The sequence below is a fragment of the Hemicordylus capensis genome, chromosome 6, assembly GCF_027244095.1.
Source record: "Hemicordylus capensis ecotype Gifberg chromosome 6, rHemCap1.1.pri, whole genome shotgun sequence".
NCBI lineage: Eukaryota > Metazoa > Chordata > Lepidosauria > Squamata > Cordylidae > Hemicordylus > Hemicordylus capensis.
In genome coordinates, this window is record NC_069662.1 from 118,222,865 (window position 1) to 118,249,380 (window position 26,516).

Genomic DNA, 26,516 nt, shown 5'->3' on the forward strand with positions numbered 1-26,516 from the left:
TGCATGCCAGACCAAAATTATTGTTCAGTCCTCTTCCCCTCCCCTCGCTAAGTTGCTGTCACTTTCAGGCTGCTATCATAGGCATGCTCACTGGGTACAATGTCTTTCCAAGTAAACACGCAAAGTATGGTGCTATAAGGCAGTTTCTAGTTCCTTTGATGCTGCAGGATACCTGGGGGCCAGTAAAAAAGGCCTTGGGGGCCAGATCCAGCCCCCAAGCCTTATGTTGTGCAAGCCTGTAGTAGTAGAAGAAGAAGCTCACTGTTGTTGGTTTTTAAATCGGCCCCATCCACTTTTCTACTTGAAGGTATTCAAACCTTCAATGTGTTCTGCTCATGTTGCCAGGATCTTTCTGTCTTGATTTTCACCCGTTGTCCTTGCCTGTTACACTTCTTCATTTCTTAAAAGGTTTGTGGTGGTTATACTTTCCTCTAACCTGTGCTCATTTCTTTCGCTGAGCTTTTAAATGTGGTTCTCTTCCCCAGCATGTCCCTCGCTCCAGGTTTCAGACCCCCCACCTTGTCAACCTGTGCCCAACGTAAATGAAGATGGACTTGACTACCGCGGTCATTAATTTCAGATGGGAGTGGGGAAGTCTTACTGGAGCTGGAAATAATTTCAGGTTGCTCTTGTTCCAGTTGTTATATGACTCTCTGCCTAAGACACTTTTTTCATCCTTTTATATTTTACCTTTATTAGCCCCAGCCCTGCTCATAATGGCAGCTTCTGCTTTGCAGGCCTGTATGGTTAGTTAGCCTTCCTCCATGTGAAGGGCTTGAGAGAAATTGCTCAATGAAAAAGCTGTTACGCTCAGCATGCATTAATAAGAAAAGCAGATGGGGCTTTCACAGCTGTGGTAAACCCAGAAAGTTGCTGACTACCCCTTGCAGACTAGTCTCAAAGCACAGGAAATACAGATGACATTTCAAACGAAGCTGGTTCTTAAACATGCTTTGCTTAAGATCTTTGTGGAATATCTTGGGTTTAAAAAAAAGTTTTGTCACCTCATTGAAGCTGCAAGCGTGTATGTAAAAAAAAATGGTGCTTAGGAGTTGGATGGAATGTAGTAGTAGTCTGTCAAGCGTAGATTTTGTTTTATGAACTAACCTGAGATATTTTTAGCCCGCCTCTCAGCCATCATTCTCAAGATGCTTTCAAAACATTTTTTAAAATCCTTGCAAGAAACGAATTGGTAGAACTGGAATGGCAGTAAAAACAGCAAGAGTAACAGCAGGAAACTGCCATGAAACCAGTAAAGAGAGAGAACAGCAGCAATATACATGAAAAGCTTAAAACGTTTCATACTGAATAAGATACCTTAAAAATCCTAGACTCCATTAAAAGGTCAAGTAAATATCGGCATTTAACTGGTGTGTATTGTGAAGGAGGGCACTGACACGGGAAGGAGCTCCACAATTGAGGTACCACAACCAAAAAGGCCCTTTCACTTGTTGCCATCCATTTCCAAAGATAGGGTGTCTTTGAGCAGAATTTCCTATGAAGCAGTTATGCATCAGGCAGGTTTGTATGAGAGAAGGCGGTTCTTTAGCTATCCTGATCCCAAACCATTTAAACAGAACATCCATAATTTGTCTCAGTGTAATAGTCCATATAAGCTTTAATTCAAATATTAATGGTGTTTAATTGGGACATTTCTTCTTGACTCTCTTTTAATGTTGGATTTCAGTGTGAACATTTTTATCCCATCGTTCCTCCAAGAAGGGAACTGGAGATTCCTGGAGAGCACACACTCCTGGCAGGTGTGTTGTCCAAGTCAGTTTCCAAGACTTCTGTCCAACATTCTTCACCTGTTTGTATCCAACACTTGATAAAGAAAGAAGAATGTTGGGTGAATGTCGGTTGGAAGCCTCAGGAATTGGACTTGGGTAATTTGGATAGTCTGCCCATCGGGAGCACATGCTCCCCGAGGACCTCTGGCTCCCTTCACCTTACTTTCTGAGGGACTGTGCAAACCCACCCATTGAGCTTTATGGCTGAGCAGGGATTTGAACTCAAATATTAACTATCCAGGGTCTCCAAGATGTTTTCCAGATCACACTCTACAAGAGCGGTAGTTTACTTCAGCTTGGCACGATCATATTGAAACTGTAAATAAAGGGTGTTGTGCAAAGCCATCAGCAGGGGGAGCAGTCTTTTCTAGTGTTGTTGTTGTTGTTGTTGCAACCTTGTAGCACTGTAACAAAGATAAAACCCAAAAGGCAGCATTGAAAATGTGAACGCCACCTTGCTGACAGTGCAGAGACTGCAATATTGAAACACAGGCAGTACAGAAACACTCTTAATGGACACGTAGTGACACTGTTGTAGTGTGTAATCTGGAAGGCGCTCAATATACAGTAGCCATTCTGATATTGTCTTTCAACATACTATTTGTATCCTGTAAGTGGTTTAATGGAGGAAAGAGGTGGTGTGTGGAGTATTGTGCTTTGATTCTAGGCAGAAGTAGCTGTGTGCCTGAGCTTTCAGCTTTGTGGTTTCCAGTACTTCAATCAATCAATCATGTTTATTTACGGTCATAGACCAAAATTTAAAACATACATAATAATACACATGATATAGTAATAAAATATACATAATATAATCAGGAACATGGACTCATCCTAATCAGCAGTTTCCCGTAAAAAAGAAGGTTTCCAGTACTTTGTTGATGAGCACAACTTCTCCGGTGCCCTTCAGCCACAGCCATCTGCTGTGTGGGAGCCACTTTTCCATAATGTGCTCCCATGTGGTTGGCCCTGCCCACATGGAGCACACTGCAGAAAAGCAGCTCCCACCCAGCCAGGGTTTGAGTCTGAAGGACACCCTGGTGATGTATAGATCTAATATTTAAAGTCTCTTTCTTTTCCTGCTTGTTAAACGTCTGTTCCTGTTTCAGTATTACTTGGCCTTTTTTTCTTTCCAGGCAGGTGCTTGTTTGTGGAATATGATTAATCATGGGAATGTTGGTGATTTGCTAAATTAAGAAAAAATTATCATTTGAGGTAAGTAAATATCAGCCGGTGTGCATTTGTGGTATTCCAGCTGCATTTGTGGCTGGACCTTAAAAGCAGCAAATAAATGAAAATCTGATTGGAGTGGACAGACTTGGTGCCTTAGATTTATTCCACAAATAACACTTATGCCAAAGACAGCAATCTTCAGCCACTTACTCTGGTGCAGTCCTAGTCATTTCAATTCAGTTACTCTGGAGTCAATGAGTTGTGGATTGCAGCTGGACAGCCCATTCTTATGGGGCTGCTTCAGCTGCTGGGTCACCATTAGATGTCTGTGAAGTTACAGCTAGGCCAGCATCCTATGCTAGGCAAATGGGTCAGAGCCATAGATCTTTGGGCCACTTGAAATGAGAAACCTTGATAGATTTCTTATTAGGACATCCTGTGTGTAGAATTGTACCAGCACAGCAGGATTCTGGGGTTATTCTCTTACTGTAAATAGCTTCCTTAATTGGATGGGAGACTACAGTAAGACCTCATCAGAGTAGCATCTTAAGCAACAAGAAACTAAATATGCAGCTTCAGGTCAGAGGACTGTGGAAGGACACAGAACTGCAGCCCTGAAAAATGTCCATCGAATGCCCAAGAAAGCTTCATTATTGTTGCAAGGGTGTTGATATTTCGGTCAAAAAAAGAACTCTAGAGCATTAGTCTTCTGGGATTTTGATCTTTGTTTTCTGTGATGTTATCTCTTCTCGCCATTACCCCTTGTGTGTTGCACCTTTGCTGGGCTGCAAGGAAAAGAGCACTTGTGGGCAACAACATGTATCTAGACTGTTCATCAACAGTAGATGTTACATTGGCTTCACCTTGTAGTACCCAGATAAAAATAGGCAATTACCCAGGAAAGGAGAGAGCTAATATTGCTTAATGCAGGTGCAGGTGCAAAATTATGCCCCCAAATATGCTAATCAGGAGGTTTCTGTGCTGTAAGAGAGGGCTTGCATTGCAAGCTAGAAAACGTCTAGCTATGCTTTCTCACTCCTCTCTTTTGAGTTGTACTAACAACTCATTCTAAATACAGTGCTTAGGTTGGTCATTATTACCTTGTGGATTTTCAACTGTGCATTGGAATAGCACAAATTCTGGATAAGTAGTCCTGTTATGAGGTTTGACCTTAGCGGTGGGCAAACTGGATGTGTAACTAGGTTTTACAATCCTTGGTAACCCTAATAAACTAACTAGGGCATGGGATCAAAGTCATTCCTTTCCCAAAGCACTGCTTGTCTTGGGGCCAGCCTTGGTTAGTCCATTATAGCAAAAACAGCTGGGAATCCTGTAGCACTTTAAGGAATAGAGAGGAGAGCTGGTCTTGTGGTAGCAAGCATGACATGTCCCCTTAGCTAAGCAGGGCCTGCCCTGATTGCATTTGAATGGGAGACTACATGTGAGCACTGAAAGATATTCCCCTTAAGGGATGGAGCCACTCTGGGAAGACCATCTAGGCTCCGATCCCTCTCTGGCTTCTCCAAGATAGGGCTGAGAGAGACTCCTGCCTGCAACCTTGGAGAAGCCACTGCCAGTCTGTGTAGACAATACTGAGCTAGATAGACCAATGGTCTGGCTTGGTATATGGCAGCTTCTATGACGACTTCCTATGTTCCTATGAATATGGTAGTATTCAAAGTATTCCTTCCCTCAAATTGAGGAAACCTTTGGAAATAATCCTAGCCCTTATTGTGGCCGGAGTGTTCAGAGTCAATAATCTACTTCATCGGATAGACAAAATGAGTGGTGGACAAACTTGGGAAAGGTTGATGCTGCTTACAGGAAGTTGTTCAGGGTCAAAAGAAGATAAATGCCATCTATTGCTACAACCCCAAGTAGGTTGGTCAAGGAAATGGCATTTGAAAATGACTACCAATCAGCTGTAGAAGAAAATTGGTCAAGCAACTAACCCAGTGCAGTTTTAGTATACTGCAATGCTATCTTAAATTAAGAAGCTTCAGTGAGTTTAAAGCATGTGTGGGGTGGTGGGCAACTACAGATTTTTTAAAAAATTCTGTTTGCTTAATGAGATTGAGAGTCTTGTATAATAAGACAGAAGGTAACTGTTCCTCCCTATAACAGACTCTGACTGTGGAACTATCTCTAAGGAATGTGTGCTTGTGGTGAACTCTGAAAGCAACCCTTCTGAACAAGGGTATAATTTGCTGAAATGCAGAAATGACTGTTTTATAAAGTCCTGCAGCATAATTCTAAGTAAAGAGGTATCTGGAGCTTGCATTGAACATGTGTAATTGTCACTTCTTGCCACAGCTTGAGAGATGGATTACTTGGAACAAGCTCTCTTGTTTCTTAAGGGTTATGTTTATGTTCTAAAAGCCACCTTCTACAAACACTTCAGTGTTCGTCTGAAAAATATATCAACTATAGAACAAATGGGAAAATGTGTCGCTGAGAAACAAAGGGAATAAATGATTAATTTGCCCCTCTGTTCTTTAGAAGGTGGTTCAGGGAAATGGGTTTGCTTCATTTTCCTCTTGAGTTTCTTGCAACAAGTATAAACCTGTCAAAATAGTCTGACCTATAGAACTTGCTCATACTTGCGTAAAAGTTGATGGGGATAAAATATTTGGTATTAACCAATCAGAACTTTAAGCTTGAATAGGTGCATTCACTGATAAAGGGTTGCTCTGCTGTTTGTGGCATGACAAGTGGAGAGGAAAAGGGAATATTCTTTGAGACAACTAGCTTTCTCCCACCACCACCACTTTTTTTTGTAGAAATATGTAACAAAAATGAACAATGTGATAAAAATGCAGCCCAATCGTGTGCATGTTTATTGGAAGTAATGCTGGATCTATATATGCAGCAGAATGTGGGGGAAGATGGCAGAATGGACTGTAACATGTCATGCTGTAGGTGCAGCATACTTATTTTGAATCTTCTGTGTTAAAAAAAAATATGCAAAGAACTAGTGTATTGGGGAGAAAAGTTGTCTTTTGCCTGTTATGTTGGCTTTCAATTTGCTGGTACTTCTTAATGTAGCATGCCAGAACATGGTTCCCCCACTTGTAGTCTGAAATGGTTCAGTCTATTCTGCCACATCTGCCTTCTGTTGCTTCATGTAGCCACATGTGTAGATCCAGACCCAAGTCCTACTGTTCTCAGTGATATAAGCTCCCAGGCACATAAACACAGGATTGCAGCCATTGTCCCTTAATGGAATAGGTATTAGACAAGTGTACCGCTTCCCACTCACCCCTGTTTTTTCACAGGCATCTTTTGCTAGATCTGAGCCACTAGAAAGGAATACTATGGCATCTTAATGGGGGAGGGTGTACTGGAACTGCTAACCTGGAGGGTGGGTTTTAAAAGCTTTGGCTACCATTTATTGAGGTAGTGAGTACTTCTGTTTGTTGTTTTTTCAGAGTTGTAGACCGCCCCTCATCAAATAGATTAAAAATGAAGACCTTAAAACAATTTAAAACCGCAGTTGAAAAAGTTATAAAGCTTGGGTGAAGAAATAAGTCCTGGAGACTTTTAAAAAGTTGTCAGAGATGGGGAGGCTCTTATTTCAGCAGGGAGAGCATTCCAGAGTCTTGGGGCAGCAATAGAGAAGGCCTGTCCCTGTGTAGCCACCGGACGAGCCGGTGGCAACTCTGAAGATCACCTGCTGACACAAACATGGATAGTTGGGAGAGAAGGCAATAAAGGTGAAGGCTAAGCAGGAACTGGTCAGCAGTATCTATGTAGGCTGCCTGTGTGTGTGTGTGTGTGTGTGTGTGTGTGTGTGTGTGTGTGTGTAAAATAAATTTGGAAGCAGTGTTCCCTGTAACAAAGATTCCCAAATGTTGTTGACTTCAGTTCCTAGCTTCCTCAGCTGCAAGGGCCTCTGGCTGAGGATTATGAAAGTTGTAGTCAACAGCATCTGGGAATCCCTATTACAGGGAACACTGGCAGAGGTGCTCTTACCCTTGGACATTGGGGCTGAAGCCCAGGGCCTTCATAACCCCTGGGGGGCCCCAAATCCTCTTTAGTCTGTCCCGGGTGGTGTGCTAACCTGACAGAGCATGATGATGCTTAATTTACAGGGGAGGGGGGCCTCCAATGGCCTTTAGGTCCAGGCTCAAAAATTATCTAGGTGCACCTCTCAACACTGGTCGGAAGGGGCCTTAGAGGCCTTCTCGTCCAGCCCTCAGCTCAGTGCCTGATCCTGCTATAGCACTACTGACAGAGGCCATCCAGCCTCCAGCAAAGGAGTGCCTACCATTGCATGAGGCAGTTCCACTGTCGAACAGTTCTTACAGTTAGGAAATACTGCCTAATGTCTCATCTAAATCTGCTTCCTTGTCATTTCAATTCACTGATTCTAATCCTGCCCTCTGGAGCAACAGAGAACAAGTCGGATCCTTCTATACCCCTTTGATATTTGAAGACAGCTATCATACCCCACCTCCCCACCCCCAGTCTTTTTCCTATACTGTTTCTCATAGAACTTGGTTTCCAGACCCCCTGCACCTGTATTTCAAATCAAAACCATTTTAAGTTGCATCAGTGTGTTGTTGCTGGGCATTCTAGTTTGGGCAGAACATCACAGTTGATGTTGCTAAATATTGTGACAGTCATGCTCAACACCTTTTAAACACTCCACTTTGCACATAATTTAAAATCAAATCTGCCCGCTGTCCTTTCCCTTGCAACTTTAGTGTGTTAGCAGTAGGACTTCTGAGTAGCAATGGTGTTCTAAGAACACAAAAGAGCTTTAGTGCCATGATATGTGCATTATCAAACATGCACAATGCTTGAAGTTGTAACTAAGCATACTGGGGTGAGAATGTTTATTGGAAAGATCAAATTTCAGCTACTTTGGTTCTCATTTAGACTGAATTTTGTATGACTAGAAATGCTCATTATTTGATTAGCCAGGATTTTAGTAAGCTGCTTTTTGGTTGATTGTCTTGATAACATTTAGAAAGGAGGAAATGGAACCTATGGACAATTTGGTCATAGCAAAAACTATCTCTTTCTGTCTGTGTGTCTGTGTGTGTGTGTGTGTGCATGCATGCATGCACACTTCAACAAACTGGCTTTATTATGTATCGCCATATGATCAATAGGTACATCTGGTTTTTGTCTTGTTCGAAACAATCTCATACCTACTGGAAAACTGAAATCTGCTTTAGAGTGCAGCTGTCTACTGCTAGAGAATGTGGTGGTGGGGAGATAAATTGGGTCTAAGATTTCAGTTGCTACAGCATTCTATTGATTCTGCTTGGAGTCTAGGTAATTTTACTTATTGATAATGATGCTCATTAGTGTTGCATTAGCAAATGCTGATTGCTAAATGAGGTTGCCTTATTTATTAGAACATGATTAGATGGGTGGTGTAGTTCAGGGAAAGAGAGTTGCTTCCTGCCGGCTCACTGAAACTGCTTAATCTTGTAGGCTCATCCTTGTATAACTTTTCTTGGGGAGTGAATGTTGAGACTTGAGTTGGGACCTCATCTGACTGTTGCATGGATGCAACCCTACTTTAGCATAACCCTCTTTCTCCCTTCTTGACCAGTGAAACTCGCCTGTTGAGAGATTTGCATCTGCAGGTCTGTTGTTCAGCTGTTCAACCTGTTGCCATTCTGAGTTGGGAAGTAGCATGCTAGATTCCAGCACAGAACTGAGCACAGCATGGGCAACATGCTTGGTTAGCTTGGGTATATTTTACCAAAGGAATAGTTCTGCTGTCCATCTTCATGATTTAGAAAAAAACTGCTTCTTTACTCCCCCCCCCCCATTGTGTGCATGCAGGTTTGTGTGAGTCTGTCGGAAATAGACCAGCATGGATGTAGAAGATCTTGGTTCAAATTCCTGCAAGTGTGGGAAGCTCACTGAATGGCTTAGGGAAGCTACTGCCTGATCTATGAACTAGGTTGTGAGGATAAAAGAAAATAAAAATTATAAAGTACTTCATACACACTGCAGGCATGCTAAATGTCTCATTCATCAGACTATCTGATGCTGTGTTGTCAGTGGCCTTTTTGATGCTAGAGGAACTCAAGCTGAATCTAGTGCAGTGCTACTCTTGTCGTCCATCTCTGAAATTGTTTGCATGATGCAAGTGACAGTTCTTTACATAAATGATTAGTATTGTTCTGTGTCCTGCTTTTCTTCCTAATCACTCTGAATTTCCCTCTTGATTATCTTCTGTTTGGTGACAGGCCTTTTTTGATGCCCTAGCTATGAATTTCTGTCCTTTCAGAAAGAACTTCTGCATTCGTTTCCTATCAAACAAATAGATTGTGGCTTAGTTAAGTAGGCTACTTTTGAGGACTAGTTTAAAAGGCCTTTGGAATATGACAAGTGCAGATTCTCCAGGATTAAGATATCTCCTAAACAGGCAAGCAACACTTAGCAGAGTTTCTATTTCCAGGTGTAACAAGAAAGTGACTAGCATTGCTCACTCAGGAAGTGTTTGAGACAAATGCATAGACTCTGGAATAAGGTAAATCTGTTAGTGTGCACATGAGGTATTTTCTCACTTGAAATTGTGTGAGAACCTCCTGGAGTTGTGGCCTGTTTCGTTCCATGCTGTATTTTGCTCATGTCTGTGATACAGATAGACCCCTGGGAAAGGATGGAAAGTACAAAAATTGTTGAACATAGAAGAACAGGCCTTGCTGGAGGAGAACCAGCATAGCTAGGAGAACCGGGGGAAGCTATTTTAATTTGAACGTTTATATGTTTCAAATTGTCTTAACATTCCTTGGTTTGTTGTTGTAAACTGCCTAGAGACTTCAGTAGCGGGTGGCATACAGATATGCTAAATAAATAATAAGGGCAAGTCTTGCCTCACTAACCTTTTTGGAGTTTTTGAGAGTGTCAACAGGCGTGCAGATAAAGGTGATCCGGAATATACCTGGACTTCAAAAAAACTTTTGACAATGTTCCCCACCAAAGTCTCTTGAGTAAACTTAGCAGTCATGGGATAAGGGGACAGATTCAATTGTGGATTGGTAACTGGTTGAAGGACAGGAAACGGAGGGTAGGAATAAATGAACAGTTTTATTGCTTGATTGATTTGATTTGTATACCGCCCTTCCAAAATGGCTCAGGGCGGTTTACAATTAAGTGCGGTTTTCACAGTGGAGGGAAGTAAGAAGTGGAGTCCCCCAGGGCTCTGTATTTTGATCAGTTCTCTTTTAACTTATTCATAAATGATCTGGAAGTTGGGGTAAGCAGTGAAGTGGCCAAATTTGCAAATGACACTAAACTATTGAGGTTGAAATCCAAAACAGGTTGTGAGGAGCTCCAAAAGGATCTCTCCAAACTGGAGGAGTAGGTGACAAAATAGCAAATGCGGTTCAAAATAAGCAAGTATAAAGTGATGCATATTACGGCAAAAAACCCTCAACCAACTTCACATATGTACTTATGGGGTCTGAGCTGCCATTGGCTGACCAGGAGAGGGATCTTAGAGTTGTGGTGGACAGCTTTTTGAAAGTGTAGACTCGGTACATGACAGCTGTGAAAAAGGCAAATTCCATGCTAGGAATCATTAGGAAGGGGATTTTAAAAATGCTAATATTATAATGCCCTTCTACAAATTGGCGGTGCAGCTACAATTGGAGTACTGTGTACAGTTCTGGTCACCATATCTTAAGAAGGACATTGTAGAACTGGGAAAGAAAGGTGCTGAAGAGGCTAACCAAGATGATCAGGAGTTTGGAGCACCTTCCTTATGAGGTAAGGCTAAGGTATCTGGGACTTTTTAGTTTGGAAAAGAGGGGACTATGGGAAGATACGATAGAGTTGTATACAGTGATGCACTGAGTAGACAGCGTTGATAGAGAAATTTTTCTCCTTCTCTCACAACACTAGAACTGGGGTCATCCCATGAAACTGATTGCCAGGAAATTTAGGACTAACAAAAGGAAATTCTTTTTCACACAGCGGATATTTAATCTATGGCATTTTCTGCCATGGGATGTGGTGATGGCCACTAGCTTGGATGGCTTTTAAAAGGGCTTGGACAAATTCATGAAGGAAAGTTCTGTCAATGGAAACTAGTTTGGCTATAGGCCACTTTCCAGCCTCTGAGGCAAGATGCCTGTACATAAAAGTTGCAGGGGAGCAACAGCAAGAGAAAGGGCAACCTCTCACCTGTGGGCTTCTCAGAGGCCCCTGTGGGAAACAGGCTGCTGAACTAGATGCTGGCCTTGGGCCTGATCCAGTAGGGCTGTTTTTAAAGTACCTGTTCAGGCAATGTTGCCCTGTTAAGAAGGGTGTAAAAAGCTAAAGTGTGCCATCAAGTCAATTTCAACTCCTGGCGCCCACAGACCCCTGTGGTTTTCTTTGGTAGAATACAGGAGGGGTTTACCATTGCCTCCTCCCACGCAGTATGAGATGATGCCTTTCAGCATCTTCCTATATTGCTGCTGCCCAATATAGTACCAGTGGGGATTCAAGCCGGCAACCTTCTGCTTGTTAGTCAAGCATTTCCTTTTAATATTACCTGCTCCCTCTTTACTTTTAGAAAGAGCAGAACAGGGGCTAAAGTTCATTAAGGATTTAGGATGACATAATGTTTATGTGAAGGAGGCTTTTGAAACACAGGCTAGATTTTAGGAAACAAGAAGGATTTCTGCAGCACCAAGCTGAACTAGACATCTTTTGATTTGTTCTTGCCTATACAGGTGAAACTCGGAAAATTAGAATATCGTGCAAAAGTCCATTAATTTCAGTAATGCAAATTAAAAGGTGAAACTGATCTATGAGACAGACGCATTACATGCAAAGCGAGATAAGTCAAGCCTTAATTTGTTATAATTGTGATGATCATGGCGTACAGCTGATGAAAACCCCAAATCCACAATCTCAGAAAATTAGAATATTACATGGAACCAAGAAGACAAGGATTGAAGAATAGAACAATATTGGACCTCTGAAAAGTATAAGCATGCATATATATTCAGTACTGTACTTGGTTTGGGCCCCTTTTGCAGCAATTACTGCCTCAATGTGGCGTGGCATGGATGCTATCAGCCTGTGGCACTGATGAGGTATTATGGAAGACCAGGATGCTTCATTAGCGGCCTTCAGCAATTCTGCATTGTTTGGTCTCATGTCTCTCATCCTTCTCTTGGCAATGCCCCATAGATTCTCTATGGGGTCAGGTCAGGCAAGTTTGCTGGCCAATCAAGCACAGTACACTGTATACTTTTCAGAGGTCCGATATTGTTCTATTCTACAATCCTTGTCTTCTTGGTTCCATGTAATATTCTAATTTTCTGAGATTGTGGATTTGGGGTTTTCATCAGCTGTACACCATGATCATCACAATTATAACAAATTAAGGCTTGACTTATCTCGCTTTGCATGTAATGCGTCTGTCTCATATATCAGTTTCACCTTTTAATTTGCATTACTGAAATTAATGGACTTTTGCACGATATTCTAATTTTCTGAGATTGTGGAATATTACATGGAACCAAGAAGACAAGGATTGAAGAATAGAACAATATTGGACCTCTGAAAAGTATAAGCATGCATATATATTCAGTACTGTACTTGGTTTGGGCCCCTTTTGCAGCAATTACTGCCTCAATGTGGCGTGGCATGGATGCTATCAGCCTGTGGCACTGATGAGGTATTATGGAAGACCAGGATGCTTCATTAGCGGCCTTCAGCAATTCTGCATTGTTTGGTCTCATGTCTCTCATCCTTCTCTTGGCAATGCCCCATAGATTCTCTATGGGGTCAGGTCAGGCAAGTTTGCTGGCCAATCAAGCACAGTACACTGTATACTTTTCAGAGGTCCGATATTGTTCTATTCTACAATCCTTGTCTTCTTGGTTCCATGTAATATTCTAATTTTCTGAGATTGTGGATTTGGGGTTTTCATCAGCTGTACACCATGATCATCACAATTATAACAAATTAAGGCTTGACTTATCTCGCTTTGCATGTAATGCGTCTGTCTCATATATGAGTTTCACCTTTTAATTTGCATTACTGAAATTAATGGACTTTTGCACGATATTCTAATTTTCTGAGTTTCACCTGTATAGGTGACTGCAAAATAAACTATTAAAACAGAAAATGTGCTTTTAGATGATGGGTAAGAAGAAAATGAAACACAGGCTTCTGAATTCATAACCAGCATGGTATGTGGCACTTGGGTGAGGAACTAGAGATTAGAGTCCAACCAGGACATACAAAACATACAAAATGATAACATCAAAAGAGTTGCAAAACCTAACTGTGAAGATAAGATCTTGTTTATGCAATTTCTTACTGATTCTAGGCTGTCTGGTGGATTATTCATTGGTCAAACTACTCTTAATAACTTTCTTACACAACATACAGGGTAACAAAGTTCATCTAAATCTCAGTCCAGTTTGAGAAATCTTTTTTCCACTCCAGGAGGCTTATTGTATGTCATGGTCAGGGTCAAGAAATGTTGACTCAGTTCAGCAGCCTGGCAATATCTTTTACTTGACAAATGGATCCTTGAGCAATGTTGGTATATTACCTACATTGATGAGTTTTTTCACTTGTCTGGAATCATTTTTTACTCATCATGGACAGGTAGACTAGAGGTTTTCTTGAGCCTTGGTCATAGTATATCACCTTGGTGCAAACATCTATATAGAGTATACTATAAATATAAGTATATAAATATACTATTGGGTGGTCAACTGGGGCAATGGCTCAGAGCCATCAAAGGGCCTACAACCAACCCCTGGCAACCTGGTGAAGAAAGATGGTGGCAGCCATTGGGGCTGCTGAGAAGCAATCCAAGCCACTGATATTATCACCACTGCCAAAGTAAGATAAGGGTGAAGTGTGCCGTCAAGTTGAGTTTGACTCCTGGCACCCACAGAGCCCTGTGGTTTTCTTTGGTAGAATACAGGAGGGGTTTACCATTGCCTCCTCCCACGCAATATGAGATGATGCCTTTCAGCATCTTCCTATATGGCTGCTGCCTGATATAGTGCCAGCAGGGATTCAAACTGGCAACCTTCTGCTTGATAGTCAAGCATTTCCCCACTTCCAAAGTAGCCTTCATCAAATCCTTGTGGAAACTTAGTTTAGCAGTAGCTCCAGTTCTGAGTCTATGTTGTTGGCGCCCACTATCGTTATTTACTTATAACATGATGCAGTCATCCCCATCACTGTGCCTGGTTACACAATGAGAGTGACCATTGCATTGCATTATGGGTAAACAAAGATATCAGGCACCACAGCATGACTGCCAAAGAATGCCCGGAACCGCTGTTGCTGAAAACAAAATATACATTATTCAAGTTGGTTTATTACCCATATAAAGAAAATCCATAAGAGGGAAAATTTAGATCTAATAGTTTGTATCCTCCTAATTGGCTATAGGAATATGGAAGCAAGATATCTGTTGATTACTCCTGTCTCTCTTGAAAGCAGTGCAGTGTAAGCGGAGACCTTTTACACTAATGGACCTGAGGCATTATAATGCACTTTATTTTAAAAAAAAAACTTAATGCACTAATAGAAAGTTAATCATGGTTATGATGTAACTATGGGTTTATAGTATATTTAGAATTAATGTTGGGTCAGTTAATATGCAGGCACACAGTGGTGGTGAGTTGGTTGGACCAGACTTCTGAAGACACTGGGTTCAACACTTTTACTTTTGCCCCAAAACACCTGTTCTCCCTAGAAGTTCCTTTATAGTAGAGTCTGTTGTGAATCTGTCTCAAACTCCCTATTTAACTCATATTTAAGTTGAAGAAACTTCTTCACCTTGCTCCCTCTCTTCTGTATCTTTTGGCAGAAAGTCTGTGTCCTGACCTGAAAATATGTTTCTTCCATTAAGATAAATGAGATTAACAGGATAGTGGATTTCTTGTATCATGTTATTGAAAGCTTTAAAACTGTTGTATTATGGCTCTCCACAGTGCAACTCCTACAGATCGATTATACTTTGTCTCTCTGCTACAATTTAGGCATAAACCAGTAGCAGTGCTTGTTTATTGTTTAGAAAGGTTTTGGTACTTGCAGGCAATTTTTGTTCATGCAGTGCAATTCTGTGCATGTTTACTTGGAAGGAGGTCTCACTTTTCAATGGGTTACTCCCAGGAAAGTGTGCACAGGATTACAGCTTTAATTATGTAATGATACAAAGTATTATTATTATTTATTGATTCAATTTCTATACCACCCTTCCAAAAATGGCTCAGGGCGGTTTACACAGAGAAATAATAAATAAATAAGATGGCTCTCTGTCCTCCAAAGGGCTCACAATGTAAAATACAAAGTTGGAACACTTTTACTGAACTAACAGTAGCACTTGTGTGACTGCTTTCAAGAATAAAGGATATTTCTTGAACTTGCTGATAATAATTAGTACACCATTTTACGTCAACTATTTTTGCTGGGTCAGATTACAGGAGGGATGTGCCCGAATCATTTCTGCATCTCTCTGAAGAAGCACCAAAATGATCCGGCTCCCTGCAGCCAAAATGTTTTGGGGCGAGGGGTTCCCTTAAAAGGAAGCAGGCAGGTCCTATCCGGCCCTACTGCGAGCCTCTGCCACCCCATTGCGGTGCTGTACTCGGTAAAGTTCTACTGTGACAGCAGCAGCCCATGCTGCTGTCTCCTTTAAGGCGGCCCCCCATGGCGATGAGATGCTGCTCCCAGCATCCCTTGTGCGGCGTTGGCATACAAATGGCGCTGGCACATGCGCCAATGCCAGCATGCTGTTTCCAGCCCTGCAAATGGCAAAGTAACTGGACACAGAACCAACTGTGTGTCAACACCATGCGAGGGATGCTAGGAGCAGCATCCCGTCGCCACGGCAAGCACCTTGAAGGAGACAGCAGCATGGGCAGTTGCTGTCATGGTAGAACTTTATGGAGTCCAGAGGGTGGCGGAGGCTTGCAGGAGGGGCAGGTAGGGCCTGCCTGTTTCCTAAGGGAACCCCTCCCCACCTTCTGGGATGTGCCCAAAGTATTTTGTGCACATCTCTACTGGTGAGTGGAGGAGAGCTGGTCTTGTGGTAGCAAGCATGACTTCTCCTCTTAGCTAAGCAGGGTCCACCCTGGTTGCATATGAATGGGAGACTTGATGTGTGAGCACTGTAAGATATTCCCCTCAGGGGGGTGGAGCTGCTCTGAGAAGAGCAGAAGGTTCCAAGTTCCCTCCCTAGGTTTCCAAGGTAGGGCTGAGAAAGATTCCTGCCTGCAACCTTGGAGAAGCCGCTGCCAGTCTGTGAAGACAATACTGAGCTAGATAGGCCAATGGTCTGACTCAGTATATGGCAGCTTCCTATGTTCCTATGTGAGTGTTAAAATAAAATAAAATAAAATACAGTGACATATTTGGACTTTGTTACTGGCCTGGGTTCAGTAGCTATCACTGGCAGTACTATCTACTGAGGCATGTTGGAAATGGTGTAGTAATAGGACAAGATTTTGCTCAATATTTCCTGAAGGGTGGAGTTCTTTGTCCTTGATGGCATTCATAGACTTTAGGGAAGAGCCATGAAACCACTGGTTTTCTGACATGGAAAAAGAAAACAATATCTGAATCTCCGGGCTCTTCTTTTCTTCTGGAACAAATGGAAAAGCCTGAAGAAGTCTTTGCTGCCTTGCATCTAGGATAGCGGTTACATGTCCTTGTGCCTTCTGGGGCTTCTATACTGACAGTTCTCTGCACTTCATTGTTTTCATATTTTACTCATAAACAAGCCTGCTAATGAAGCTAGGTGAGGTGGTCACCTCAGGTAGTGGATTGGTGCAGGCAGTAAATTGAGCTCTTCACTTCCCCCTCCTGCCCCGAACCTGCCTGACACCAGTGCAGACCCCAGCTGCCCCCATGCAGCTTCACTTTCCTCCTCCCTGCCCCATCTCCCTCATACTTGTCTTCACTCTGACTTTTTTCAAAAGGCAGAGGGTGGAGAAACAGAACGTCAAGAAGATTCTGTAGATCACTTCTTGCTACTCTGTGTTGCCCTCTGCCTTTTTAAAAGATCAGGTGGAACAGAAGTGGTGGTGACCGCTGTTGCCATCACCACCAGATAAGGTAGGAGGAGCTGGGGCAGGGAGCATGATTGTTGGGGATTGGATGAGAGGGGCATAATGGAAGAGGGGAATCAGCCGGGGTGGGGTGGGGGGCAGCAATAGGTGCATGGTGTGCTCCACACAGAGCAGTGGTGGCGGCAGATCACTGCGTTGTCTCGGGTACAGTTGAGAAGTTGCTGATCAGAGATGACAGTTCATGTTGATACATCTTGCTGCATTACTTGAGGTTCTTCTTTCTCTGAAGTATGCGGTTCATCATATTAATCCTAATGCTACCCTAATGATGTACTTTAGACTGAAATATAGTGACTTGCTTGAAGGTTCATATATAGTTCTATATAATGGTTTAGCACTATGAGGACGGGTTTTGTGCTAGCACACTCCCACCTCCCATCATATGCTCAGCTTAGTTGTTTCTGGCAATCCAAGATGTAATGTCATCTGAGGCCGTGCTTCAGGGGCCTGCTATTGAGGAAGATAGTTTACTAGAAGTGGGGCTTTTTCTCTAGTGGCTCCAGAACTGTGGAACTCCCTCCAACTGGGAACCTCTTTGGTTCCCATACTATTTCCCCCTCTGGCATTTGGCGAAGACTTGGGGGGCGGGATTGGTTTTGAATGAGAGCAAGTGCTGTGTTAGTGGTGTCTCTCTTGCTCTGCACATGCAGTTCTAATTACTACTCTGCCATTTTTTGCTGTAGTTGCATATTCTGTGTTGCATATTGTTTTGACTTTTTTGTGGACTAGAACAGACTTATAGATTGTGGCAAACAAGGAACTAACTAAAGCAAGGAGTTTGAAGAGAGCTTATGATCCTATGACTCAGTCATGCAATGCAAGACCATGGTTGCTGTGTCTGCATCTGTATTTGGAGCACATACAATACTCCCTGAATGTTGATGTATGGGTTCACCTTCAGTTTTCCTAAACAAGCAGGGGAAGGGGAAATGTATGGGTTCACCTTCAGTTTTCCTAAACAAGCAGGGGAAGGGGAAATGTATGGGTTCACCTTCAGTTTTCCTAAACAAGCAGGGGAAGGGGAAAGGAAGCTCTCTTGAACTTCTTCTTCCTCCTCTTCTTGTTTGGAATGTCGGAAGCACCACTTAGAAGACTAACTCTTGTATGCTCAATTAAAATACAGTTTCACAGAAACCAGCATGAAGGAACTTGCTTAACCACTTTGTGGGTGTGTGGGGCGAAATGGATTATGTTTGTTGCCTCCCCTTCTAAGACAGCTTGACTCTATATCTCTACTTAGCGCTGGACAGTTTAATATGTAGAAATACTTAGCAGAGAATATGTGAATATTTGGGTAACCAAATAGGATTACCTCAGTGTAGTCATTTGAATCCTCTTGCAAGTTTCTAGTGAAGTCAATAAAGTCATGAGATAATGGAGCTATTCACATGACTTTTTGGCCAGGTGGGGGGAAGGCTGTGAACCCTTACCTCCCCCGCCCCCTGATCCTTAGAATCTTGCTGGAAGCATGAACTGCACTCCCAGATGAGCATTGCTGCACCAGGCAGCATGGCGTTCCAGAGGCCAGCCTCCGGGTATCCCACAATGCACTGTACACCAAGCATGGTGCATTTTATTTTTTGGGTGAACTGCCTTGGGATTGTTTTAATGAAAGGCGGTATATACATTTAACAATAAATAAATAAAAAATTGAGGGGTTCCCTCATCAGATGGGCATTCGCTCCCTTAACCTCTACTAAGAGTGAGGCTTGGTTTGGCGGGGCAAGAACGCTGGGAACCACATGGATCCTGGCACTCCACACAAGCAGCCTAGCCTAGGCTACTCGTGAGAACAGCCTCAGTATCTTCCTCAGGGGTCCAAAAGGTCATTTAGATGTGAGGGAGTTTGTTACTTTTATTTGTGCCTGCTGAAAAATGCAAACTGTGCCAAGTGCTGCTGTTGTTCCTCCCCCTTGAGCAACCACTTTAAGTGATCTCCCCTCCTTGAAGATCTCCCAACACACTGGGGCATATTTTTGGAAGAAGCAGGCACTGCAGAAAGGGGGTTTGGTGAAAATCATCCCTTGCCCTTTGCAGGGTGAAAACTGCTCTTTCGCCAGCATGATATTGGTCTGGATGTAGGCTACAATATACAAATAATGAGGGTTATGTATGAAGGAACACACTTATTTGAAACTTATTAGGATGTCTAATCTACCAAAGTGTGTGCCTGGAGAATCTGTTAGTTTCATTTAAGTAACTTCAGTTGGATATATGGTTAGAGTGTTGGACTAAGACCAGGGAGACCAGAGTGCAAATTCCCATTCAGCCATGAAACTCACTGGGTGACTCTAGGCCAGTTGCTTACCTTTCAGCCTAATCTGACTCACAGGGTATTTGTGGGGATGAACATATAAACATGTGCCCTGCTCTGGGCTTCTCGGAGGAAGAGTGGAATATAGATGTACAAATAAAATACTTGTAGACTCTGTAACCTGCTGGCTACTCATAAACTTTTAAAGATAGTATATCAAGCAATAGGATGATGGACTCCCTTTTGGTAACCTTTTGGGTGTTCCTCTTGGATAAGAGTGTTTTTATTTTGATGTCTTTCACTGACTTCCCAGGACAGTTTCTTTCTAAGTTACTGTGGTAAACTAGCCCATATTATGTGTGATTTAGTGAACATGTTGACCTTCATTTTAAAAAGTGCCACACTCCATTCTGGTGAGTCAGCACAGCTAGTCTGTTTTATGGGTAAAACACTGGAGGAGATCTATTGCATTTGTTCTCTTCCCTACCTACCACCTGCCTTGATCAGGCCTTTCCAGGATATGATTGTGTATTGTCTGCTTCTTTACTTATTCCATTTAAATGCTAATCTGTCTTGCTAAGTAGAAGTGCAGTTGCCTGGCTCAGGCCTAGCCTGTCTGCTCTGACTAGCTTTTTGCAAGTTCCTGCATTTTGCCACCTGATACAATAGTGATTGGTTCATTTCACTGGGGATTTGTACCCTTTTACCAGTTATTAAACCATTACCTTTTAAAAGTTGAAAAGTTAGCACCCAGGAGATTCACAGCACGATCCCCTATGCATGTTTACTCAGAAGTACGTTTTAGTGTGTTCACTGGGATTTCCTTCAGTGTAGATGTGCATAGAGCCAGCGTGGTGTAGTGGCTAGAGTGCTGGACCAGGACTGGGGAGACGCGAGTTCAAATCCCCATTCAGCCATGAAACTAGCTGGGTGACTCTGGGCCAGTCACTTCTCTCTCAGCCTAACCTACTTCACAGGGTTGTTGTGAAAGAGAAACTCAAGTATGTAGTACACCGCTCTGGGCTCCTTGGAGGAAGAGTGGGATATAAATGTAAGTAAATAAATAGAATTGCAGCCTCTGTTCCAGATGCACACTGAGCTCGGGTAAATGTCCTTGTTTGTGCTTCTCTTCTTTCAATTACTATGTGCCTGGCAGAATGGAGGCCAATGGCTAGCCTTTTATACCCTTGATATGGCTTTGGCGAACAAACTTTTAATTGCTGGAATCCTGTAGTTATATTCGTATGACCATGTCTGCTTCATAATGTTGTTTGGTGAAGAAATTTTGTTTTTCAATCAGATTGTAAAATATCTTTCATTTTACACTTGAATGCCACGTGTTTCTGATTTCCTACTGGTACATCTGTCTTGTATTTGACTGTATTCTTGTGTTCATTGATTTAAACCTTCTGAGCCTATCTCTGCACTTAATCCATTCTGTTTTGCTCCATATAGGTATAATTTGGGTTTTTATATGATTGAGGCAACCCCAAATAACTAATGGGAAGTGTCCGTTTTGAAATGAGTTATTAAGCTCCAATTTATTTTATTAAAAGATGTGTATATCTCACCTCACAATTGTGATTTCTAAGCTGCAGCTGTGATTATTGCCATTTGGGGAGGGAATTTATTTGCCTTTCAGCTGGGTACAAATTTTCCCCAGGTTTTAACCAGTTTTTCTCAAGTTTAGAAAAATCAAAGCATGAGGAGTTCACAGAGACAAATAAAATTTGTCAAGGCCTGGCTTAGCATAAAATTGTTAAGGCAGGTCTTGACAAATTTTATTTGTCTCCGTGAAGCAACCCCAACATTTGGGAGTCAGACAATGGATATTCGACAAAATGAATATTTGACTACTGGACTTAGTGGTGGGCAATAGTAAATGGGGTTCTTTTTATCCCCATTACAAGTACTGCTATTCCTACCAGTATTTTTATGCCACTTTTCAACAAAAGTTTTCAAAGTGGTTTACAAAGAAAAATAAATGATGGCTCCCTGTCTCAGAAGGACTTGCAGTCTAAAAACAGCAGCATAAGGTAGACACCAGTGGCAGCCACTGGAGGGATGCTGTGCTGGGGTTTGGTAGGGACAGTTGTTCTCCCCCTGCTAGATAGAAGAGAATCGCCACTTTAACATACTTAGAACAGAAACTGGACAGCCAGGGCAAATAAATATGTTTAATAACTCTGCCTCTGAATATTTGAGTCTAGGTACCACGGTTCTCTGGAGCCTAGCATTTGTCAAGCCCTGTGCTAAGGCCCCATCTACGATCTGTCAGACAAGTGTATGATGCCAGTAGGGTGCATTAGATCTGGCAGAGCTGTTTTAGCACACACTTGTAAAGTGTAACATGTCTCAGTGACTTTAACTTTGCAAATTTCTATATAAAAACAAACCTTCCCCCACCACTCTCTGCCTCAAAGTAAAAATTGGAAGTAACAGAATCCAGCACTTCTGAATCTTAAATGATTCCATACTGTTGACAGTGACAGAGAAAATGATGTGAGTGTTACAAACAATAACAGTTGTTGGGAAAGGATTTTTTTTTAAACCCTCTTAGGATGTAATTACAGCTACTACAGATTTCAGAGGAGGAGTTCTATTAAATTAAATCACATTAATATTTTCTCTCACTACCCACAGATTCTTGCTTCATAGCCCAGCCCTACCTCTTATACAATGTTGGATCTAAAGTACATTCATTTTGTTCTCCCACCTGCCCACTCTGACTGCAAGATTAAAACAGAAACTATCTTGTTTACTCACCTATGAATGCTGGCAGTAGTGCTATGAAAACTGGCAAACCAGCAAGCCTGCTAGTGTGAAATGGCAAAATGTTCTGAGAAAGCAGGAGGAGGGGGTGGAAAAGTCACTGAGATTTGTAAATAATAAAATAGCCACAAGTACCTAGTACTCATGCATTTGTGTATAGGAATGTTAATCTGTGGTGTGCTGTGTGTGTACACTCTTAGTGTATACTGTATATTAATGTATGAAATTTGTTTAAAATATCTATGTCCTCCCCATCCAGTGCAATACTGCTTAAAGAGGCTCATAAAACTAGTAAAAACAAATGACATAATCAGCATGATGAAATAACATTAACTAGTAAAAATCAACTGTTTAATATAAAGAATATATATTGTTTCAGCCCAGTGTTTGGATTCTCGAATCCAGTCTCAGATTTCCCCGGGGCACAGCTGAGGGTGCAAAAGCAATGCCTTCGCAATGCTGCCAGGTCCTAGTGCACTGTAGAAGGTGCCCTAGAATATTCCACAATTCTTTGCTGTTTTGGACATTGCTGGCTGGTGGTCTTGGCTCTAAGACTCTCTCCCTTGCTCTTGTTCATCTTTTGCCTGAACAGATGATACCCCAGCTGAGATTCTGTCTGAAGAGTTGGAGGATGGATATCTATATCTATATGTGTGTGTGTATATATATATATATATATGTGGGTACAAAATGTATGCCACCTTGAACAGCATTGCACCCTTGCAAACACTATATTTTTAGCCTACTTTCTGAAAGGAAGTGAGCTTATAAGATTACCCTGCCTGTGTATGTCTGTGTGCCTCTTTCTGATAACTTTTGCATTTATAGTCCAATACAGACCAAAATCACAGCACATGGGAGAAGGCCTTAGAGGACCCCAACAAGGGTATGTTTTTAATGTTTCCACTATATGGTTGAAAATGGCAGCCACTCAAAGTATAGTTGGCACACCTATGTAACCAGTATGTGACAGTTGGAGCCAGTGTGGTGTCATGGTCAGAGTCGTAGACTGGGATCAAGGAGACCCAAGTTCAAATGCCCATTCAGCCATGAAACACTGGGTGACTCTGGGCCAGTTAATTATATCTCATTCTAACCTATCTTATAGGGTTGCTGTGGGGATCAACACAACCAGGTACAGCATACTTGTCTCCTTGGAGGAAGAGTGAGATATAAATGTAAAAATAAATAAACCATATTCACAGCACATGGGGGGAGATAAGAGTCACCGGGTTCAAAGAAGCAGAAAGTCGGGTCTTTCTATTTAGAACTTCTTGTGTGTTAATCCACTCTGATCCTCCCTGTTCTGTTCTCCTTTCTCCTGGCCACCATACTGTTCTTTCTAGGGCTATACATTGCTGATGGAGGTGAAGTACTTGGGCTAAAGTGAGCTCTGCCACAGGGTTAAACCTTCTAGAGTTTAAGGACCAGAAAAACTTCACAAAGATGTCCATAGCCTTATTCATATTTGCAACTTGGCTCAAAGGCTAACAATGAAAACAGGTAGCAATAATATAAAAACAAAAAACCTATGAGGGGAAAAAAAATCATAATCTGATTGGAAAAATTGAATGCTGGCTTTGGCCTCTCCCTCTCCTTTTATGAGGTAACGGTTGGGGTGATACATGAAGGACCTGCTTTGCCCTTTTAATTGGTATTTTAGGCTGCAGTCCTAGGAAGCCAGTCCCATTGATCTCAGTGGGACATGCATATGATTGGGTTGTGAGTGACCAGGCAATGCAACTTGTTCTAGTTGCTTTGTTTACCTAGGCCATCAGTGTGCTGATTCTGATAGCTACACTTGATTCCGCGCGGCTTGTTTGCCCTCAGCCCCGCCTCTGGGAGCACGTGGCACTGGGAGCTAGCTCCCATTGGCCCCGGCTCTGCCCCAGAGGCGGGGCTAGCAGCAGCGAGCCGGCTACAGGCATGCACCGGCTCAGTCCTTCCTTGGAACGTGCACCCTCCCTCCCTCCCTCTGGCATAGGTTGGGCTTTGCTGGTCGCCGTTTGGGGCCGGGCAGGAATTTTTTGAGTATACGCGTGATTGGCCTTAGCGTGCACCTTTTTTCGCCTGCCTCAAGCTATGCCAGTTATTAGCATTGTCACTCAGCGGGATTAGATTAGTTAGCTGGGTAAATAGATCGTGGTCACTTTTACCTGGGGGGTTGGCGGGCACAGTGCGGAGATGAACGGCTAATGCGGTGCGGCACCTTAGGTAAGCTTTTAGCTGTAAGGAGGAGGGGCGGATCCCTTGAGGCTTGACAGATCAGGGATGCTGCCTTGCTCCTATCTCTCTGCAAACGACACCCTTCCGTATGGCTTAACAGCGTCGGACGGGTGGCGTTAATTGCAGGGACCTGACCTTAGGTCGGCGACGAAGGGCGCCCCCTTCTTGAAGGTGGGCCGCCTGGAGCCAAGGTGTCTGCACCATGAGCTTTTAGGGCGGGGGCGGCCACGTGGTGGGCCGCCCCATTCGGGTCAGCACTGTTGCTGCTGTAAATGCCAACCCCAGCTGCCATGCCCTGCAGGCACTGTTTAAAACTTGTACCCTAATAAAGTGGCCACTTCCTCCATAACGCATTCTATGTCCGTGTCTCCTTGGGTCTGGGTGCAAGTGATGATTCAGTTAGCAGGGGGAAAGCAACTGTCCCTATCCAACCCTAGCTCACTGTGCAGATTGCACGTGGTCCTGGTGGTATGTCTGAGCTGCACGTCTAGGTTTTGTTATGGAAATATGAGTACTTTGTGAAAGAGATACCAACTGTATCCATTTATTTACTATGTTTATTTATAGCCTTTCTGCCAATGTGTTCAGAAGCAGTTCACACTTTAGAATAATGGCTTAGAATGCAATAGATATTACAAAAGAGTTCATGGACTGGGGGGTGTAGGGTGGGAAATGAACAAATCAGGTTCCAAGGCCACTGCAGGAGAGAGTTCTGGGAGGAGGAACCAAGTGCCATTTGAGTGGGCTTCACTGTCCTGGTTCTTCTTCTGAAACAGCCAGGTAGAATTACAGAGACAATTCTCGAAAAATATTGCAGAGTTCACTATCCACATTTGAAATGAAAATGGATTTGTAATAAGACTTGCTAGCACACCTCTTAAGTGTGCATTTCTGTGCATGTCTAGTTTCACCTGAGTTTACTTGCTTTGTCATGGATTTATTCTTAAATACTCTAGACGAAGGAGTTTGGACTTGTAAGTAACATGATGCGATTGATGAACAGTCGTACGCATAACAGCGGATGTGTGCTTTTTTCATAGCCTCAATATGTCATCTTTGGAACTGATGTCTTAATGGCCACAGTGTTTCCATAAAAACTGTTTCTGGTTGATAACGGGAGCCAGAGATATCATTTTGAATTCACCTCTTCAAGCTGCCTAGACAATGTTTGATACACAGGCGTGCTGCTTACTTAGGGTAAACTAGATTAGAAAATGAAGATTCTTGTATGTTCTAGCATATATTTTATTTCCATTTATATACCACTTCTTTGGATAATTTTTATTAAACAAGAAATAGAAAATGCAGTCATATAGAAAATATTGATATTTAAAGTATCAATCTCTGCAAGACGCACATTATTTGAACAAGGATATGTCTAATATGATACTTGGATATCTCTGGCTCCAAAAGGAAATGAACAGATGCCATTTTGTCAAAAAGTCTGACTAGCTTTACACTTATTTCTCCAGTGTACCAACTGTGGCAATCCTCTTTCCAATGTAGCCTCATTCAGACATTATAAAACAGAGGCTGAGTTCAGCCTCCAAAAAAGAGATGGAAGGTTTTGCCTGGCACATCAATCTTTCTTCCCTGCTGGGCGGGTCCATCACGAAGGCGTGAGCATGATGAAGCCAGGGCACTTCCGTGATTGGGAGGCTCCAGTGGTGTAGTAAAGGAGTTTAGATGTTGTGGTAAGGGAGTTTAGGGACACTTCCTTACAGAGTATTTTGCTATTAATCATAAAGCGAAACCTCACTAAAAGTAGATGAGCCAACCAGTGCTCCATGTAAGAGGGATTCCCAGATGCTGTTCACGACTGCTCCCATAATCCTCAGTTGCAGTGGCCAAAGGCAATTACAGCTGGGGATTGTGGGAGTCGTAGTCACCAACATCTGGGAATCCCTCTTTACAGGCAACACTGGAGCCAACTACAATGACAGAAAAGGTCCTATCTTTTAAAGGTTCTTTTTTCATTCATTTTGTTTCCAGCAGTTATAGATGAGATGGGAAAGAAGGATTAGAAAGAAAGAGAATAAGGAAAGGGGCCTTCTCTTGCAAGCCTGCTGCCTCTTTATTGCTGCATCTATCCTTGCTTTAGAATACTCCTGGTGTTTGTATATTTTTCACCAGTAGAGCTTTAAGGCAAAATTCTTCATGCCAGTACTTCTAAGTTCAAGCAGTTTTGCAGCACTTGGATTCACACTGCTTTCAGGCAGTAGTCTAGTTCTTGCATCA

The 26,516-nt window shown here is 42.5% G+C and overlaps 1 protein-coding gene across 6 annotated transcripts in view; it reads left to right on the forward strand.

The window, feature by feature from the left end:
- OSBPL3 (oxysterol binding protein like 3) overlaps nt 1-26,516 on the forward strand; it is a 145,913-nt gene that overhangs the window by 9,024 nt on the left and 110,373 nt on the right. For 2 of the 6 annotated variants that reach the window (XM_053266466.1, XM_053266468.1), the window contains exon 2: nt 2,924-3,002. The exons of the other annotated variants lie outside the window; for them this stretch is intronic. The gene's annotated coding sequence lies outside the window, so the exon portion shown is untranslated. The remainder of the gene's footprint in view (nt 1-2,923; nt 3,003-26,516) is intronic. 6 annotated transcript variants of the gene reach the window in all.